Below are 16,303 nucleotides of genomic sequence, written 5' to 3'. Positions count from 1 at the left end.
ATGTGTAGCCATCCCTTTGGTTTTTACTATAAAATATTTACTATATGATTTAATCTTTCCTTCATTATAGGATGGAAACAATTTTTTATAAGCTGCATTTAATAGGCATAGTAATACTCCAACTTGAGTTACACTATAGCTATATTATTGGTGTAAGAGTGAGCCAGTGAACGTTCTTTAGAATTCTGTGTAGTGATTTTTAACCAATTCAAATACTACTATTATCACAGTTTATATATTTTTCTCTTCTTGAAGTTGATTTCAGTTTATAAAACTTAGGGATTTTAAATGGTAAAACTATTATCTTGGTGTTTATCAGGATTGTACATCCTCTGTCCCTGTCTTATGCAAGACACATAACTAGGACACTTCCACTTCCTCTTTTGCATGTAGAGGGCTTGGACTCCAGCTTGTTGCTGCTACCCTGTTGAAGCAGCTCAAAGAGGCCCAAGTACAGTATCCTCTCCAGACATTTGTAATTGGCATGGAAGACAGCCCTGATTTACTGGCTGCTAGAAAGGTAAGGTGTTGTCTCTTTCCCTTGTGTAGTTAGAGTAGGCTTGTTATTAGAATGAAAGTGGAGTCAATAATGGATGACTCTACTTCTGCTACTGTATTGACTGGGGCAGTTGTTTTAAATTAAATGTATTAAAATGGAAGGAAATGGCTGTTGAATATGCCCTGTGTTGTACACTGTCCTCTATGTACTTTTATCTATTATGACCCATACAATTCTCACAAAGACCCTATGATGATAATTATGCTCTTTTGAAAGCAAAGGTGTCTGAGCATGGTGACTACACCTGTAATCCCAGCACTTTAGGAGGCCAGGGGAGGTGGATTACTTGAGGTCAGGAGTTTGAAACCAGCATGAGCAATGTAGTGAAACTCCATCTGTACAAAAAAATACAAAAATTAGCCAGGCTTGGTTGTGCATGCCTGTAGTCTTGGGTTTGTGGGAGCCTGGGTGACAGAGTGAGACCTTGTGAAAAAAAAAAGAAGAAAGAAGAAAGAAAGAAAGAAAAAAAAAAGAAAAGGCGTAAGTCAGGTGCATTGGCACACACCTGTAGTCCCAGATACTTGGGAGGCTGTAGTGGGAGGTCTGAGCTCAGGAGTTCAAGTCCAGCCTGGGCAACATAGCAAGACCCCATCTTGAAACATTCAAAAAAGAGGTTTTTTCATTTGTTTATTTGTTTTTTAAAAAATAACGTAAAGGCTTGGTATCAGGATGAAGACTGCAGTTTTTGGAGCCTGAATTGTGATTTGAAAACCTGGCTCTATTCATTTATGTAAAAAAAAATAGTGTCTTCTGTGGGGTAGTTTTAAGGTGAAGTGGCATAATTCATGTAAAGTAAGTAGGGTAGAACTTAGTATGTAGTAAGTACTTAGTAAGTGTTGGCTGTTATTATTATTTTAAAAAGTGCTGTATTTAGAATACTGTGGGCAGAGGGAAGCTTGTCTGAATTCAGTGAGCAGGAAACCTTGTTCCCACTATGGAGAACTTTTGTAGCATGGATGAGAAAGAGCTAGAGAGCACTCTCAATGCAAGGTGAGCAATGCTTAGAGAATCCAAAATAGCCAAGGAAAGTAGAATAAGGGGAGGAGCCATTCTATGTAGGAATAACATCCTGGATATAAAATTAGGCATTACCGAAGGACCAAAAAAGACCAAGCTTAGTGTGGGACCATGTTGGACTAGAGAGAGATGAGGTGGGTTAGGTAAAATAGGTGGGGAGGGAGGCACCAACTGGGAGAATGGTTAAAGTCTTGGCACCAGAGGAGCTGAGGGGAGACTTACTTCCTGGTGGTGGAGTTGAAGCAGGGCCTGGATGGGGTTGTATGTAGTGGCCTGTAAAATCATTTTTCCCTTTTTTCCTTGTTTAATTTTCACCGTTGTTAATTCATAAAGCTTTGTGAACTCTTGTCATGTTTGATTTTCAAGGGAAGTTATTTTCTTTAACAAGTAAATGGGTATTTATATAATAAGGTGGGAAATCATATTGGAAGTGAACATCATGAAGTTCTCTTTAACTCTGAGGAAGGCATTCAGGCTCTGGATGAAGTCATATTTTCCTTGGAAACTTACAACATTACAACAGCTCATGCTTCAGTAAGTAAGGTATTATGATTATTAAATAAACAGGTTTTTTAATACTGAAAAAATGTAAGGTTTAAAAAAAATTTCAGGCAATAATTTAAAATATTTAGTTATTTAAAATAATAGTTATTTAAGGATGAATGCAAATTAAATCCCTATGTTACTGATTATTTAAGACCACTTAAGAATTCTCTGAATCTCTTTTGGAGTAAAGGGAACGATAAATATATAGTTCAACCTCCACATTTTTGGTATCACTGTTGGTGTTTTCCCAGGAAGTAGATACATATTTTCTGCCCTCTACCTCCCATTTCTCTTATAGTTTCTTGGGGTGCAGTCTGTAGGAAATAGGTCTATTTGGTAATGCATTTTTGATAAGAAATACTCATTTTAGATAAATTTTGGTAAATATTGCATCACACAACTTGCCAGTCATTAGCTATCCTTTCTTTGCAAACAATACTAATTTTATCTTATAGATAATATATCTACTGAGATTGGAAGTATACTCCAAATCAGACTGATCCAGTGTTATCGAGCCTTTATATGCTACTGCCTCTCTCTCCAAGAAACTTGCCTTGGAGGGCAAAAATATCTTAGGTATTACAATGGTTTATGGCCCTCCAAAGCATCACAATAAATAAACGGATAGACAGGATAGTTCTGGTATTGGAATTTCATGGGGCTGGGGTGGGGTTAGGAAAATAAATGTCTAAAAAGTCTCTCTAGCTATGGTGATGATACAAGCAAGGTTGAAAAGAAACACTGGTTTAGAGAGATGTGGTGCAGAACCAAGGAGTTAGGTTTAATAACTTATATAGTCTCCCCAACTTCATGTGAAGTCTGGTGAATGGGGAGTGACAGGGGCAAAATACCTAACAAAATTAACACTAAACCACCAAAATGCTTATTCTTATTTTTGTGTTGTAATACCACTATAAAAGGCATGATTTTTAGGTATTTGAGTCATTTTTCAGCTCAGCAAAGTTTTGAGGTGGACATTCTTGGTCTAAAATATTAGAATTTTAAAACCTATTTATAAAATGACAGAATGGTTCTGGGTTATTTTATTTTACAGTAGTACTTTTGGATTAAGTACATATAAATTGCTTGTAAATATAAGGTCATTATTGTGGAAACTACTTTATATTAATATGAAGTCCAGTATAGTAGTAAAGTTTTCAATTATTTCCAAAAATCAAATCAAGGGCATTTTTGGTGGAAGGTTATGTTGGCATTAAAGTTAATTTCTCTCTCTCATTTAAGGTATGTATTTAATTTCCAAGTATATTCAGAAGAACACAGATAGCGTGGTGATCTTTTCTGGAGAGGGATCAGATGAACTTATTCAGGGTTACATATATTTTCACAATGTAAGCACTCTGAAGTGGAGGGATATTCGTGCTATATTAAGAAAAGTATGAATTATTTGACTATTTTATATCATCTTTCAGTATGACAGTAATATTTTTGAGTCTCTTGTGAGGTTACAAAAGGGAATCTGATAGTGTTTGTTTTCTATCTCTTGGGGAAGAAAGAAATTTTAATAGCGTCAGATAATTTTTATTCTTTAAAAGTAGTTACAGCCGGGTATGGTGGCCCATGCTTATACTCACAGCTACTCAGGAGTAGCTGTGAAACGAAAAAAAACACCAAAAAAAAAAATAAAACCCAATACCCTGAAAAAAATAAAAAAAAATAGCTAATTGGCTATATGTTACATAGAGTTGGCTATATGTTACCAAGTGAGACTTTTATAGAAAAAATGAAGCTGTTTCTTAACTTAGTCCCAAAAGAATTAGGCCACATTTCAAAGTGTTGTTGTGGTACATGTAGAGACGTCTTCTTCCACAGGTTGTTTGAGGTGGAATTTTCACCTTAAAGGGTAACAACATTCTACTCACATCTGAACAACCAAGAGGGAAGAGGGAAAGTTGTTACAGCATTGTTAAGTGTTTTAAAGAGAGGTAAATATTGCAAACATTATGTGACAAGTATTGAGTGCCCACCATGCCTGTTTGGTGCTGTAGTGACCCTGAGGGGATAGGGTTGTGAAGATGCAAGGGGTTTGATTTCATTATAAAGAACTGGGTTTCTTTGGTATCATTTCTGGTTGTCTAAAGTTATGTTGAGGAACTGAAGACTTTTACTGTATAGGATAAACAGCTAACATTAAATGTTTTGTTCTCTCTGCTGAATCACACTTAGATTTGGATATAATTAAATATGGGTTTGGGGAATGAACTGAATTCGGTTATTATCTTATGCTTGTCTTAACTAGAGTCACTAGGCTTCAGGAAACTGGTTATATGGCATTTGATGAAATATAGCAGAATGCTGGTTTATATTGCATATTGGATGTGAATTATTAACCAGTGGTAAAAAAATACTGTGTTGTCATCACAGTTGTTAGAAGAGATGGTCTCACCTAGAAAACACTGAGTTAGAAAGGTCCAGTCAAGGTATTTACTTAATGATTAGGTCACTCATGATTTGTAACTTTTTCTGCTTTTTGAAATATTCATTTAACTATTCCTAGAAAGGAAAGTAAAAGTAATAGTCTCAGTTAATTTTACTTCCTAGATGACATGATATATATATTATTTTAAATGAAGATTTTTTTGTATTCATTCATTAGTGTAGGGCAGTCATTAGGAGGCTTGTGACTTTATGACCTTAACATTTCTAAGGATCTGGTTGAATTGATGGGAAACTGAATCAGAACCTAAACTGTTGGGCACTAAACACCCATTTTAATTTAGATTTTCTTATTTTCTCCTTTAAGCCTTGAACTGAGAGTCCCATTTCTAGATCATCACTTTTCTTCCTATTACTTGTATCTGTCAACAGAAATGAGAATTCCAAAGGTAGTAAATCAACTCAAGATAAAACTATTATTGGGGGAACCAGCCCCCAATATTTCAACATAGGTTCTTTTCTATTTTCCCTAAGTGTCAGCCAGTCTGAGAAATAAAGAGAAAGAGTACAAGAAAGAAATTTTACAACTGGGCCTCCGGGGGTGACATCACATTTTGATAGGTTCTGTGATGCCCCCGAGCCGCAAAACCAGCAAGTTATTATTAGGGATTTCAAAAGGGGAGGCGGGTGGGAACAGGGAGTAAGTCACAAAGATCACATGCTTTATTTATTTATTTATTTATTTATTTATTTATTTATTTATCTGAGACAGAGTCTCACTCTGCTGCCCAGGCTGGAGTGTAGTGGCGTGATCTCAGCTCACTGCAAGCTCTGCCTCCTGGGTTGATGCCATTCTCCTGCCTCAGCCTCCCCAGTAGCTGGGACTACAGGCGCCCGCCACCTTGCCTGGCTAATTTTTTTGTATTTTCAGTAGAGACAGGGTTTCATCGTTTTAGCCAGGATGCTCTCGATCTCCTGACCTCATGATCCACCCACCTCGGCCTCCCAAAGTGCTAGGATTACAGGCATGAGCCACCGTGCCCAGCCAATCACATGCTTTAAAGGGCCATAAAGATCACAAAGCACGGGCAAAAATTAGAATTACTGATGGAGGTCCATGTCCTGCTGGGCACACATTGTCTTGATAAACATTTTAACAGCAAACAGGGTTCAAGAGCAGAGAACCAGTCTGACTAGAATTCACCAGCCTGGAATTTCCCAATCCTAGCAAGCCTGAGGGCACTGAAGGAGACCAGGGCATATTTCATCCCTACTCCAACCACATAAGACAGACACTCCCAGAGCGGTCATCTATAGGCCTAACCTTGGAATGCATTCTTTCCCCAGGGTTATTCCTTGCTGGGAAAAGAATTCAGCAATATTTCTCCTATTCCCCTTCTGCAAAAAGAAAAATATGACTCTGTTCTGCCCAGCCCTGCAGGCAGTCAGACCTTGTGGTTATCTTTCCTTGTTCCCTGAAAATTGCTGTTACTGTGTTCTTTTTCAGGTTGCCCTGATTTCATATTTTTCAAACACACATGTTTTACAATCAGATTTCATGTAAGACAGGCTTAAGAAATTATAAAAGTATTAATTGGGGAAGTGATAAATGTCCATGAAATCTTCACGATTTATCTTCTTCTGCCACGTCTTCAGCCATTCCCTCCGTTCAGGGTCCCTGACTTCCCACAACATCTCTCCCTTTCTTTTTATATAAATGTGCCATGGCAATGAAGGCTTGTTCATTCTCTCGATTTTGATGCAGGATTCTTTGACTAGTCTAGCATACTAAATACAAGCCGATTAAACAGATAAACATAATTCCAAAATTTACTACAGTGGAGCCCCCAATAGACTTAATCCAAGTCATGGGGTTTAATCCAGAAAGATTTTCTGCCACCTGATCTAATGCCTCAGCTCCAGGCACAATGGATAAATGAGCTTGAGAGGCTTCAAAAATTTGATTCTTTAATTTAGTATAATTATAAATTATCTTCCCTACCCAGAAGGTGTCCTTTGACCATTTCCCGTGAATTATCAGTCTCATTGTAGGAATATGGTATGATACAGAAATCAGAAGTGTTCCAATCGCACTGCATTTGCATGCGATGTTTGAGACTCACTACCCGATCTCCAAGCCAAATAACAGACTGTCTTAAAACATTAATTTGATTAGCCAATTTTTGATCAATGCCTTGTTGAGAATTCCACATTTGGGTGGAATTGGCTTGCCAATCATTAACAAAATGAGCCATTTGAATAGATTGATGTAACACCATTCCAGCAGTGATGGCCATTGCAGTGACTGTAATTAGGCCCATGATCACAGCCATTAAAGTGAAAACAAATCTCTTAGATCTTTTTAGAATTCATGGTAACACTTCATTAATCAAATGTATTGAGGAGGAGGATTCCCAAGACCTGGGCAAAGTTACTGGAATCCAGATTCCTTCTTGAGCTCGAACCAACATTACACTTGTCCTGGAGTCAAAACGGGAGTTAATACAAGTGTATAAATGACAATTAATTCATTGGATTGATTGTTCGTCCAAATTTTGATATTTCCCACTAACAGCATGTAAGGTGGCTTAACACAACTCTGTATGGGAATAGTCAGATTGGAGGGAAGCAAAGCAGAATGTCTGAATCTATGTTGATACTGAGGGAGGGTCATGGTGGTGGGGACAGCAGACAGAAAAGTTTCACCTTCCTATACTCACAGTCCAGACATGGCAATAGCCAATTTCCAAAGTTCTGGGTTTTCTGGGCTCAGAATGGGGAATATCATACGAGGCCTCAGGGGGTAATGCCTTTATCTTCCCATTTTAAGAGAAAGAATGAGCTGAACCTCCTGTGCAAAGTAGAAGGATGATTCTCGTTCTCTGTATAAGAAATAAAATAAGTAGCCTCAGGCATTCCCTTCTGCCAGAGGAGCAATTGTTTTTAAATAGCCCTTTGGTGCCCAGTCTGTTACTAAACCATATGAGTCATTTTTTAATATTACTGCATGTGAATTAACACAGTCATCCCAAATTAAAGTTTTAGATGGGCCCTCAAAATTTTTAGGGCATGGTTTTCCTGCAGGTTTATATTGAAAGTATGGGATATCTCCCATTACTCCCCCTTTCATTTGTCTTAAAGGAGAAAGGGAGAGGCCAGAGACCAAATGTCCTAGTTCCTCTGTAGCTGATTTTTCTGGAAGATAAGCAGCCCAGACTTGAGTTTCTAGATGGATACAACCAGGTGCATGTCCGAGGCACAGAGGGGGGTATTTATAACTCATAGTAACATTAAATGCAGTGCCTTCTTCTCCTGGTTGAGCGGGCAATGGTCATCTGTAGCTCCAGGCATCCACACACTATCAGTATAGATTTCTGCAGGAGCATCCATCCAGGTGAGAGGTCGAATAAATGGAGGAAAAGGCACATAAGCCCAATAAGAATAATTTTGTGTAGCAGGTAAGTCAGTGTGAGAGGAAACTGGTGAGACAGAAGGTGTAAGGAGGAGAATCATTAAATAAAACCTATTGTAAGAGAGATCCAGTGCTGAAGGAGGAAGAGAAGAACAGAGGGATGTTATTTTCAGGCTAATAGAAATGGTGAGATTTTTAGGTTTGTAAGGGGAAAAAGAAAGGTAATTAGGAGAAGTGGGATTAGTTACAGGGGTCTTCATTGCCATTAGGGAGGATTGAACCAGACCCATTTTGATTTGGTGTGCCAGCTTCTGAGGAGTTGGCACAGTTCTCACCATGTCTGAGGGCAGTCTCTGACATGGACATCTTTTCCCTGTGGTTTTCGTTGTCAGTATTTACACGAAGTTTAAGTCTTGTAGTGGGCACCCAGACAGGGGATTGATGATCTCCTGGTGAAACACAAGCATATCCTCTTTCCCACGTTAAGCAGAATCAGAGACAATATTTAAAGGTTTGGGGAAATCCTGTAAGGCAGCAATTACAGAAATTAACTCTGCCTTTTGAGTAGAAGTATAAGGGGTAGAAATGAGCTTGTCTGTAGGACCCACATAACCAGCATTTCCGTTACTGTAGCCATCAGTGAACACTGTAACTGATGTAAATGGGCTGATCTTTGCTCAATCGAGGGACCAACCAAGAAGTCGTTTTTATAAAATCAAACAGTTTGTTTTTTGGATAATGATTGTCCATAATACTGATAAAATCAGCCAAGTGAATTTGCCACAGTATGTAATGTTGAAAAGCGGCTTGAATTTTGAGCCGATTTAAAGGAACTACAATTAAATTCGGATCAAATCCAGAAATTTTAAGTATTCTACACCAAGCTTGTCCAATTAGGATGTCAATTTGGTCCAGATAAACAGACAAAGTTTTTGACACAGAATTGGGAAGAAAACATCACTCCATTAAATCATTATGTTGAACTATTAGCCCAGTAGGGGAGTGCAATGAAGCAAAAACCAAAAGCTGAAAAGGCTGAGATGGCTGTACTCTAGATAACTGGGCAGTCTGGATTCTTTCTTCCACAAATTACAGTTCTAGTGAAACCTCAGGGGTCAAAGTCCTGGGACTGTGGAGATTGGAATCTCCCCACAGCGTAGAAAACAAGTTAGCGCATAGGTTGGAATGCTGAAAGTAGATCTTAAGTAATTAATGTCACCCAAAAGTTTTTGGAAGTCATTTAAAGTTTTTAAAGAATCTCTCCTAATCTGAACTTTTTGGGGTTGAGTATATTGTTTATCGACCACCATTCCTAAATATTGAACAGGAGCAGTCTGTTGTATTTTATCCTGAGCAATGTATAGTCCAGCCTCTGTGACACAGTGGCTCAAAATTTGATAACAGTCAATTAATTCTTTATCAGTGGGGGCAGCAATGAAAATATCATCAATATAATGAAGAATATAGGCATGGGGAAATTGAGCTCGAACTGGTGAAAGCACTTGTCCAACATAAAGCTGGCAGATTGTAGGGCTATTTAGCATTCCCTGAGGAAGCACTTTCCATTGATAATGAGCTGCAGGCTCCTGATTATTGATAGATGGTACAGTAAAAGCAAATTTTTCACAATCCGATTTATATAAAGCAATATGAAAAAAACAATCTTTAAGATCAATAACTGTGAGAGGCCAATGTTTAGGTATTAAAGCAGGGGCAGGCATGCTGGATTGGATGGCTCCCATAGGTTTACTTACAGCGTTAATGGCCCTTAAATCGGTTACCATCCACCACTTGCCTGATTTCTTTTTTACTAGAAACACAGGAGAATTTCAGGGGGAAAGAGAAGGTTCCACATTTCCAAGTTGTAACTGTTTAGAAACCAATTGAGTCAAAGCCTCCAGTTTTTCTTTAGAGAGCGATGGCTGCTCAATCCAAACAGATATGTCAGATTTCCATTGTAAAGGGATAGGATCAGGAGGCATAACAGTGGCCACCATTAAAAAGGATAACCTAAACCAGCCCTGTCTTCTTTTACAGTAACTGGGAGGGGTTCAGTAATCCCTTCATGTTTTGGGCCAAGACTGAGTCTGGGAACAAACCCCATGTTTTCCATCATATGTTGACTGGGAGCAGTATAGGAGTCATGTGGAATATTAATTTCAGCCCCCCAATGTGCTAGCAAATCTCTACCCCAAAGATTAATGGGGATTGGTGTGATACAAGGCTGAATTGTACCCTTTTGACCACCTGGGCCAGTGCAAGCCAAGATAAATGTGCTCTGGTAAACTTCATCAGTTTTTCCAACCCTGCTAGTCCCATGTTAGTGGGATGTTTAAGCCAGGAAGAAGGCCATAAATTAGAGGAAATAATAGAAACATCAGCCCCAGTATCTACTAGGCCCTCAAACATTTTTCCTTGCATGTGTATGATGCAGGTGGACCATTGTTTAGAAATTACATTAATCCAATAAGCAGCTTTTTCACCACCGGAGCCCATCCCAGGGCCACGTGTCTCATCTCCTTTGTTTAAAATGATATTAGGTAGTAAAAGCAATTGAGCAATTGACTCACTGGCCAGAATGGAAACAGGAACCTTGGCAGACACGATGAGTTTAATGTTGTCAAGGGAATTAGAATTAATGGGACCAGTATGAATAGTGATTCCTTTAGCAGAGTTGGATGCCCTACCTAACACCAGGCTCACTGAACCTTGAGGTAAAAGGCCAGTGACTCCTGTGGGGACAATTAAAGGCAAAGAATTAGGTAGCAAATTTAGAGAAATAGTACTACAGAGATCGACCGCCCTGCCCCCTATTGTGGAGGTGGGCAAGCATTGTACTGAGGCAGAAGAGGCTGGGACCCATCTGGGTTGGCTGTAGGTAAATTTGTTTGTGCTGGGGGCTGCGTTTTGACTGCCTGAAGTGGAAACACAACGTTGGTCTGAGTCTGAAGCATCCCATTTGATATTGGGGCCTGGGACTGGCCCCACTTCCCGTTTCTCTGGTTCTGTGGCAGGGGGTTTACATCTATATCATACTTAGAGCAGCAAGTACTTGCCCAATGTTTACCTTTGCAACAACATGGGCAAACAGTAGCAGCAGTATTTGGCTGTGTTTGTTGAGCTGGCTTGTCTGCTTTTAAGTTTTTAACAGTGCGATTTTTTTTTGATTATGACCAAGTTGACCGCAATTATCGCAGGCTCCAAGAAAAGAATCAGTTGAGCCAGTCTGATTGCTGTCTTTCATGGCCCGTGCCCACAGAATAGTTTTGTGGGTCTCTGATCCAATGCCTTCACAAGCTTTAATATATGCAGGCAACATCTTGTGATCAGGTAAATTTTGTTGTTGGATGGAACACATGGCCATTTTACACTCATGGTTCGCATTCTCAAAAGCTAACATACGAAGGAGAATACCTTGAGCGCACTCATCAGAGATAGATTTTTCCACAGCATCTTAGTCCCAGCTACTCGGGAGGCTGAGGCAGGAGAATGGCGTGAACCCAGGAGATGGAGCTTGCAGTGAGCCGAGATCACACCACTGCACTCCAGCCTGGGCAATGGAGGGAGACTCCGCCTCAGAAAAAAAAAAATGCCATTAGTCTGATTTAGCTGAGCCTGCAGACAGGCCTGCTCTGACCACCAGGTACAGAATTGTAAATGCTGAGCTGGGGTTAGAACAGCTTTTGCCAAAAGGTCCCAGTCTAAAGGAAGCAAAATGACCTCTGTACAAAATGTTTGTAATACCATTTTAATGTAAGGAGAAGTAGGACCATGCTGAGTACAAGCATCCTTAAAGTGTTTTACAAAGGTAACATTGAGAGGTACATAACCCATTTGTACCCCTTGGATGTTAGGAGGTTCTAGCGGGACCGGATAAGCCCATGCATCTAATCCACTTGTTTCTTTGTTTTGGCATACTAAGCATTGCATTGAAGTTTCAAGAGTAGGCATCTGAGATGGAGTTGGTATAGAAGTGACAGGAAAACATGTGTAGATAAGGGAAACTGAAGGTGAGGGGGTTGGACTGGAATGAGAGAGTGAGAAAGGGGCACTGGGGGAGCAGAAAGAGCAGAAGTATACTGGTGATTACTGGCATCCATGTGTGAAGAAGAGTACAGAGAAGCAGGCTGAGTGGATGGCAAAGTGACTGGTTGAGGAACCAAAATGACAGGAGGGTGAGGGGCTGCAGTGGATGGGGTAGGGCCTGCAGAATTATAGGTAAATTGCAGTTTGGTCCCGGAGCCATTAGCTGACTCTGGAGGCAAATGCTGCAAAGGTTTGAAAAGGGAAGAATTAGCATATATATGGTCCTGGGCTGTCTGAGTCAGGGCTGCGAGAGCTACAGGTACCAGCTCTTTGTGAAAAGAAATAAGATCATCAGGAGGTGACGTTAAGCCAGAGTCACCGGAGTTAGATATTGAATTCTCAGAATTGTTAGGTGGGGCAGGAGTAGGCGAAGGGAGAGGCTGATCAGATAATGAAGGCCGTGTGGGAAAGGAAGGTTGAGGAAGAGGTGGAGGGTCGTCAGATTCAGAAAACTGTGGTAACTGCAGGGGGTAACGGGATTGGTATGTCATTAGGACAGCACATACCAAGGCCCAATCACCCCAAACAGTGATGGGAACAAAATTCCCTGTCAAGACCAATTCCCGGAATGTTGCACCAACACGATCCCATAGTTCTACATGTAAGCTTCCTTTTTTAGGAAACCAAGGACAGCATTTTTCCACTGCCCTGAATAGAGTGACCATATTTTCCACAGACATTTGAACCGTTCCCTGTTTTAACAGGTCTACATCTAAGGTTATTTTTCAGGAACCAAGGACAGTGTTTTCCCACTGCCCTGAATAGAGTGACCATATTTTCCATGGGCACTCGAACCCTTTTCTGTTTTAACTGGAGTTTAATACAGAAGAGATAAGTATAATGTTTAGACTCTGTGTGACCCAAAGTTAATCCAGATAAATTCACAGACTACTCACCAATTGTCAGGGAGTCGAACACGCGTTTCTGTGGACCGAACCGATGAATGTTTCTCTGCACCTACCAAAGGGAATCAGGTTCCCACATGCACTTAGGAAAAAGAAAAACCATGCTGGGTGCCAGATATCGGGGAAACCAGCCCCCAATATTTCAACGTTGGTTCTTTTCTATTTTCCCTAAGTGTCAGCCAGTCTGAGAAATAAAGAGAAAGAGTACAAGAAAGAAATTTTACAGCTGGGCCACCGGGGGTGACATCACATTTCAGTAGGTTCTGTGATGCCCCCTCAGCCACAAAGCCAGCAAGTTTTTATTAGGAACTTCAAAAGGGGAAGGGGGTAAGAACAGGGAGTAAGTAACAAAGATCACATGCTTTATTTATTTATTTATTTATTTTTTTGAGATGGAGTCTCACTCTGTTGCCTGGGCTGGAGTGCAATGGCGTGATATCGGCTCACTGCAAGCTCTGCTTCCTGGGTTCATGCCATTCTCCTGCCTCAGCCTCCCCAGTAGTTGGGACTACAGGTGCCCACGACCTTGCCTGGCTAATTTTTTGTATTTTTAGTAGAGATGCAGTTTCTTCATATTAGCCAGGATGGTCTTGATCTCCCGACCTTGTGATCCACCCACCTCAGCCTCCTAAAGTGCTAGGATTACAGGCGTGAGCCACCACGCCCAGCCAATCACATGCTTTAAAGGGCCATAAAGATCACAAGGCAAGGGCAAAATTAGAATTATTGATGAAGGTCCAGGTCCCGCTGGGCACACATTGTCTTGATAAACATTTTAACAGGAAACAGGGTTCAAGAGCAGAGAACTGGTCTGACTAGAATTCACCAGGCTGGAATTTCCCAATCCCAGCAAGCCTGAGGGCACTGCAGGAGAACAGGGCTTATTTCATCCCTTCTCTCAACTACATAATACAGACTCTCCCAGAGTGGTCATCTATAGGCCTAACCCTGGGAATGCATTCTTTCCCCAGGGTTATTCCTTACTGGGAAATAATTCAGTGATATTTCTCCTATTTGCTTTCTGCAAGAAGAAAAATATGACTCTGTTTTGCCCAGCACTGCAGGCAGTCAGACCTTACGGTTATCTTTCCTCATTCTCTGAAAATTGCTGTTATTCTGTTCTTTTTCAGGGTGCCCTGATTTCATATTGTTCAAACACACATGTTTTACAATCAGATTTCATATTGTTCAAACACACATGCTTTACAATTTGTACAATTAACACAATCATCACAGGGTCCTGAGGTGACATACATCCTCAGCTTATGAAGATGACAGGATTAAGAGATTAAAGTAAGACAGGCTTAAGAAATTATAAAAGTATTAATTGGGGAAGTGATAAATGTCCATGAAATCTCACAATTTATGTTCTTCTGCCAGGGCTTCAGTGGGTCCCTCTGTTCGTGGTCCCTGGCTTCCCGCAACAAACTGTCCACTGCCATCAGATTATATTTGTAACTTTTACTGATGCTCCTTTTTTTCATGTCAGAATGAGATAGAAAAACATCTCCTGAGAGAGACATTTGAGGACTCCAATCTGATACTCAAAGAGATTCTCTGGTGACCAAAAGAAGTCTTCAGTGATGGAATAACTTCAGTTAAGAATTCCTGGTTTAAGATTTTACAGAAATATGTTGAACATCAGGTATATTGTCTTTAAAAACATTTTCAGGAATAGGACACTTTGGATGCAGAGCTGTCATTGCTGTTCATTTTGTATTTAGTTTGAATGCTTTGTCCCTATAAGAGAGATTCATAGTCTCTGGAAACAATGATCTCTTTTATAAGAATTATATAAGAATTAAGTAGCATGAAGGATCATAAAGTACCATCTGGAATTGAAAGAGAGAGGAGACTTACTACTAATCATCATTGACCTTCATTTAACACATTTTTGGGCACCTTCTGGGTGCCAGATCTTGTTAGGCACAAATTACTAAAACAGAGCCACCAAGAATTAAAAATATGCATATGAATGTTTCTTAAAAGTCACTGCAGCTATGCATATTATGAATACTTTAACATTTTCTAAGTGATGGGTGATTCAAAGGGTCTCATACAATTTACAGTCATATTTTTACGTTTTCTGTTCTGTGAAACTAGAGTAAATACAAGTATTTCCATGCCATTGAAAAAAAACTGTTCTGCTCTTATATTTTTATTCTTACAGGTTGATGATGCAATGATGGCAAATGCAGCCCAGAAATTTCCCTTCAATACTCCTAAAACTAAAGGATACTACTACCATCAAATCCTTGAACACCATTTCCCAGGCCAGGCTGACTGGCTGAGCCATTACTGGATGCCCAAGTGGATCGATGCCACTGACCCTTCTGCCCACACACTGACCCACTACAAGTCAGCTGCCAAAGCTTAGGTGCTCTTTATGCTGTAATATGAAAGCAAATATTTCTTCTTATTGTATGGGGACTATGGGTAGATAGGGGAACAATGAAAGTCAATTCAGGCTAACTTGAATGTGAAAAAAATAAAAGTCCTAAATCTAAAACATTGCTATAGTCATTTATGTTCATACAGTCTCCTCATAAGAGGTAACTAGAAATTTTTTGCTGTATCACAGTAAAGTAGAGGGTAAGCTAGGAGAAGGGAAAATGCTCTGATGTCTACAAGAACTCACAGCACTCTCCTGGCAGAGCTGCTTTAGATGACATTTGCGTTGTGTGCCCACATGGCTTCCTTCCAGTCCTTACCTCATCTTAGGGAAGTCATCAAAGGATTACACTATTTTTGTTCTGCCTGCATTCCTAACAGCTGCCTAGGCAGACTTGAGACTTGAGTCTTGTATAGGAGTTCATGACAGCTCTATTTAGCAAGATAATAGTTCATTTTTTTCTTTTATGTTGAGCCAAAGTCACTTCTGGAGACTTGTCCTAGAGCAGGGGTCAGGCTTTTTTTTTTAATAAAGAGCCAGATAGTAAATATTTTAGACTTTGTGGACCTCTTTTGGAACTGTTCAGCTCTGCCCTTATAGTGCAAAAGCAGTTACATAGACAATGTGTAAACAAATGAGCATGGCCATGTTCTATTAAAAGTTACTTATAAAAGCAGATGGTGGGCCACATACGGTCCATGGGCCATAGTTTCTTGATCGCTGTTGTAGAGGGACAACCAAGCTAACTAAGAATTTCTGGTAAAAGTCTAAACCTACTTGAAAGAGAGCGTAGTAACACATTCAAAGAACAGGTAGAAGATTTTCATTTGAATGGTAATTTGTTGTTTAGGGACAACATTTTGAAATATAAAGGTGAACTTAGCTCTTAAAAACTTTTGAAAAGGGAACTGCCGGTGTACAGATAAATAAAATTGGAAGAAGAATGTATTTTTTGCTAGCTGTAGGCCTTTACAATTTAAGAATATCTCTAA

The 16,303-nt window shown here is 39.8% G+C and overlaps 1 pseudogene; it reads left to right on the top strand.

Moving 5' to 3' along the window:
• The window catches only part of LOC100981233 (asparagine synthetase [glutamine-hydrolyzing]-like), a 34,937-nt pseudogene extending 19,509 nt beyond the window's left edge, over nucleotides 1-15,428 (top strand).
• Nucleotides 15,429-16,303: the final 875 nt, after the last annotated feature.

Source organism: Pan paniscus, chromosome 7 (genome assembly GCF_029289425.2).
Source record: "Pan paniscus chromosome 7, NHGRI_mPanPan1-v2.0_pri, whole genome shotgun sequence".
Taxonomy (NCBI): Eukaryota; Metazoa; Chordata; class Mammalia; order Primates; family Hominidae; genus Pan; species Pan paniscus.
The sequence above is the reverse complement of the archived record's forward strand: the minus strand, read 5'-3'. Positions and strand labels throughout refer to the sequence as shown.